Here is a 5744-nt window from a genome sequence, read left to right as displayed (position 1 = left end):
ATTTTTGTTAATTCCCTTGCAGATCAACCTGATGAACCTGAAAGACTTGATGAATTAATCAACCTATCGATCCGCATTGACAACCCTCTAAGAGAGAGACGAACAGAAAAAGACTACAATTCCCAGTGGCATCACTCTCTGGCACCTCGAACCACTTTCCTCGATGCACCCACTTCCGTTCAAGTTACAGCGGGGTCTACGGAACCGGAGCCGATGCAGATTGGCCACACTCGACTCCCCAGAGGAACGACAAACAGTGTCTGGGTTCAATCATTACAATCCTCAAGGCCCCTGAACAGTAAGCACAACAATAGATGAATATAATAAAAGAGTAAAAATGCAATAACATATAAAATATAACTTTTGTTAAGTAAAAACCATAAATTAAATTTTTTATTTCATTTCATTTTTTTCTTGTCTTCTCTCATCCTTTCGTCCTATGGGTGGCACAGTCTCGCTGTTCATTGGTCCCTTATACAGGTGACATCTTGTGCGCTGGTGTCTTGTTGGTCTTCTTTCTTCAACAACTAAGGTAGACTGCCTAGTTGTCTGACAGCTCAGGGGATTATTCTGCCCCTTGTAAAGAACCTGTGTTTCCTCCCATCTCCCCCAGGGGTCTCCCTGGTTCCGGTGCCTCGGCGCACTGGCTCCAATAAAACCACGTGTCTCCTTTGCCTTTCAGCCTTACTGCGTGGGATGTCCTCTCGGTCACCTGGTATGGTCCTGTGACCTTTGGCTCCCACCACTTTGGCTTGATAACTTTCAACCACACCCACTCGACCTGGGGTGTTGTTGGCTCTCCTGTAGATCTCTCAGATCCCAGAACCTTTTTGTAGGTTTCCACCACCGTCTGTAGCTGAGAAAAATAGTCTTTGTGTGACAGATTCTGTATATCACCTGTAGATGTCAAGACTGCTCCTCGTGGTCCAGGAAAACTCCTTCCGGTTTCCAGCTCGTATGGAGTGTATCCTGTGGTTGAGTTCACTGAACACCTGATTGACATCAAAGCAAGAGGTAATGCATCAACCCATGATAATTTAGTGTGTGCACAGATTTTAGCCAATTTCAGGTTTTGATTAATTCTTTCAACTTTTTCTTGGGACTGAGGGTGATACGCTGTGCCAAACCTGTGTTTCAGCCCTAAACTGGACTCCACCTGTTGCAGCTCCTGGTTCTTAAAATGGGTTCCATTGTCAGTCCTTATCTTTTCAGGAAACCCATGTCTGGGAATGTAATGGTTAATGAGACATTTAACCACGGTTTTGCTATCTTCCCTTTTCGCTGGCCATACTTCTGGCCATCTTGTGAAAGCCTCCACACACACAAGCAGATATCTGAAACCTCTTACTGACTTCACCATGTCTGTGTAGTCAATAATTATTTCCTTTCCTGGCCTTGTGATTAAAGGAAATTTTCCCTGCAACGGTGTCAAAGTTTTCTTTGGGTTGAATTGCCCACACACTGTACAGCATTTCACAAAGTGTTTCACCATCTCTGTCATAAAAGGATGCCACCACTCCTTCAGATTTTCCAGCATTTGTCTACCTCCAACATGTCCTACCAACCTTCTTGCTTCCACTGTCATCAATCCTGATTCTGTCTGCTCCACTACAGCATACAGGTCCTTCTCAAAAAATTAGCATATTGTGATAAAGTTCATTATTTTCCATAATGTCACGATGAAAATTTAACATTCATATATTTTAGATTCATTGCACACTAACTGAAATATTTCAGGTCTTTTATTGTCTTAATACGGATGATTTTGGCATACAGCTCATGAAAACCCAAAATTCCTATCTCACAAAATTAGCATATCATTAAAAGGGTCTCTAAACGAGCTATGAACCTAATCATCTGAATCAACGAGTTAACTCTAAACACCTGCAAAAGATTCCTGAGGCCTTTAAAACTCCCAGCCTGGTTCATCACTCAAAAACCCAATCATGGGTAAGACTGCCGACTTGACTGCTGTCCAGAAGGCCACTATTGACACCCTCAAGCAAGAGGGTAAGATAAAGAAAGAAATTTCTGAACGAATAGGCTGTTCCCAGAGTGCTGTATCAAGGCGCCTCAGTGGGAAGTCTGTGGGAAGGAAAAAGTGTGGCAGAAAATGCTGCACAACAAGAAGAGGTGACCAGACCCTGAGGAAGATTGTGGAGAAGGGCCGATTCCAGACCTTGGGGGACCTGCGGAAGCAGTGGACTGAGTCGGGAGTAGAAACATCCAGAGCCACCGTGCACAGGCGTGTGCAGGAAATGGGCTACAGGTGCCGCATTCCCCAGACCTGGGCTACAGAGAAGCAGCACTAGACTGTTGCTCAGTGGTCCAAAGTACTTTTTTCGGATGAAAGCAAATTCTGCATGTCATTCGGAAATCAAGGTGCCAGAGTCTGGAGGAAGACTGGGGAGAAGGAAATGCCAAAATGCCAGAAGTCCAGTGTCAAGTACCCACAGTCAGTGATGGTCTGGGGTGCCGTGTCAGCTGCTGGTGTTGGTCCACTGTGTTTTATCAAGGGCAGGGTCAATGCAGCTAGCTATCAGGAGATTTTGGAACACTTCATGCTTCCATCTGCTGAAAAGCTTTATGGAGATGAAGATTTCATTTTTCAGCACGACCTGGCACCTGCTCACAGTGCCAAAACCACTGGTAAATGGTTTACTGACCATGGTATCACTGTACTCAATTGGCCTGCCAACTCTCCTGACCTGAACCCCATAGAGAATCTGTGGGATATTGTGAAGAGAACGTTGAGAGACTCAAGACCCAACACTCTGGATGAGCTAAAGGCCGCTATCGAAGCATCCTGGGCCTCCATAAGACCTCAGCAGTGCCACAGGCTGATTGCCTCCATGCCATGCCGCATTGAAGCAGTCATTTCTGCAAAAGGATTCCCGACCAAGTATTGAGTGCATAACTGTACATGATTATTTGAAGGTTGATGTTTTTTGTATTAAAAACACTTTTCTTTTATTGGTCTGATGAAATATGCTAATTTTGTGAGATAGGAATTTTGGGTTTTCATGAGCTGTATGCCAAAATCATCCGTATTAAGACAATAAAAGACCTGAAATATTTCAGTTAGTGTGCAAAGAATCTAAAATATATGAATATTAAATTTTCATCATTACATTATAGAAAATAATGAACTTTATCACAATATGCTAATATTTTGAGAAGGACCTGTAGTCCTTCTGTGTCAAGCCTGAAAAAACAACCATCTGTGAACAGCTGTCTCACCTGTGGTCCCTCAAGGGGGCTGGCTTCTAAGTCTGGTCTTACCTTTTCTGTCCTGCTAACCAGCTCTTCACATTGATGTGGTTCCCTCTGTGTTATTCCATCCGCCATGTTGATTCCCTTGTGAGTGTAGGTTATGTTGGGTGCTTCCAAGATTTTGTTGAGCCTGTGTTGTCTCAGAGCTGTCATGGTAAAACTTTGAGAGTTTACATATGCCACCACACTGAGTTGTTAAAACATTCAGAGGGTGTCCCATCACTAAGTGAGCTGTTTTTTTAATTAATTTTGCCAACCCTGCTGCATGTTGTGTGTATTGTGGCTGGCGTTTTTCCATGTTATCCATCATTACTGAAATGTACATCAGCACTCTCAGTGCACTCAGCACTCAGACGGGTGTAGCGCAGCTGCTCCCCACAATAGGTGAAAGAAAAAATGTCTCTGCACTCTTCTGCTAATGGCAAACAGAAAAAGGCATTAGCCAGATCAATGCATGTGTACCACTGCTGTGAAGGTTCAAGGTTGAAGAGAGCAACATAGGGATTTGGGACAGAACAGTAGGAGTCACCAGAACTGAATTTATTGCTCTTAAATCATGTGCCATGCGGTATTTTCCAGTACCTTTTTTCTCTACAGGAAGGAAGGGTGTGTTCCATGCTGAGGCTGAGGGTTCTAACGCACCTGCCGCCTTCAGGCCTTCAATGGTGTCTCTGATGCCTTCCTGAGCCTGTTGTTTGTGTGGATACTGTGGAACCCAAATAGGCGAGGGAGATGCAACCTGAAAAGAGGCGCGGGGGCTTAGTCCTACATCTGTGGGCCCTTCAGCCCATAACTGAGAGGGGAGGCGCTGCAGGAGAGCTGCAGCTTGAGGATCATGTGTTTTTTCTCTTCCATGATGACGTGTTAGCATCTCATGCTGCAACAGGACTTCATCAGTAGCTGTACATTTTATACAGTATGTGTCTGTGCTTTTAGAATACCTTAAGTTGGTGACAGAGGTGTCCTGCCAGTCCCCAGCTGCCAGACAGCGCTTTCCCACTCCCAATTCCTTAGCTTGATGCTCAGGATGCAAAGAAAGAGAAACCTGAGGAACAGCTTCATCTGACATTAAATACCATTCTGCTTGGTCAGGTGCTAAATCAACTGCTGCAGCCACACCCTCGGGAGCCACATAAATATTTTTGGATGAAATCTACCTTCTACTGTTTCATTAAACAAATCCTGGTACCATTCAGTGTGACAACGGTCGTAGAACAGAGTTACATGGGGTGGATCAGGCAGAGAGGTGTAGGGGCAGAGATTTTGAATCCAGAGTTTCCACAGCTGATACACAGAGAAGATGCTGCTTGGAGAAGAAGGTGCGGTCAGCAGTCCCCAGTAGATGTCAGCATATTCTTCTGCAACTGGCTGTAAAAGATATTGTCAATGCTGAAGCATTTGTCCACATGCCAAAGAGGAACCATCTGGTAAAGTTACTGTTAACCCATCAGTACCACACAGCACTGATGCTCCCAGCTTCACTAATAAGTCTCTGCCCAGCAAATTAACAGGTGTGCTGGGTGAGCACACAAAAGGGTGAGTTACTCTCTGAGTCCCAATCTGAACAGGAAGTGGTAAAGTCACAGGCAGAATTTGTGCAGCCCCTGAGAAGCCCATCACAGAAACAGTCTTGGTAGAGAGCAGTGGTGTAGGAGGTTGCTGTGTTATGGTGGAATAAGTAGCTTCAGTGTCCACTAAAAAATTCAGACAGTTCTCTCCCACCTTTGCAGGCAACATGGGGTCTGCCGTGCCCACGCTGCCTTGGTCCTCCTCAGGTGTGTGTCATTATGGGCTATAAGACGGGTGTCCACCCATGTGTGGATACTGGCCCTGCAGGGGTGGGGGAGGTGCCATACCTGCATTAGGAGGGACCGTAAGTCCTGGTACTCCCTGCTGTGACCCCCAGTTGGGGCAGGCGCGTGTCCAATGTCCAGACTGACCGCAGTTGTAGCACACATCTCCCAGTGCCCTGCTGGCTCCAACCCTTCCTCTGGGTGCTCCACGCCATCCACCACGACCATGCTGACCACCAACATGCCATCCGCCTGCACGACCGGGTCCACTGTACCTGTAATTGTAAAATGGATAGGGTGGAGGAAGGGGTAATCCCCCTTCTTGCCACTGATCAGTGATAGACATACAGGTGTGTGCGGCTGGAGATACAGATGCAGCAGAAGAAGCAGATGGAGCTGCAGCTAACATTACATTTTCAGTTTTAGCACTTTTTCTCTTATTTAATTTCTCTTTGACCTCTTGCAGCTGTAATTTAAGGAGCTGGTTCTGTAGGTGCTCTTTCTCCTCTTTTTTTCTTTTTCTCTGCCTCCTGAGCTGTATGTAAATGGTAAATTAAATGTTTTTCCCACTTTGTGAAATCTGTTCCCTAAAAATCAGGATTATTTTTCATCTTTTGACACACCTCAAAAGGAACTTCTTTGAATATTCAATTCAGTTTCAATTCAGTTTATTTATAT

This window comes from Girardinichthys multiradiatus, chromosome 11, assembly GCF_021462225.1.
Source record: "Girardinichthys multiradiatus isolate DD_20200921_A chromosome 11, DD_fGirMul_XY1, whole genome shotgun sequence".
Lineage (NCBI taxonomy): Eukaryota > Metazoa > Chordata > Actinopteri > Cyprinodontiformes > Goodeidae > Girardinichthys > Girardinichthys multiradiatus.
Note: the sequence above shows the minus strand (reverse complement) of the source record.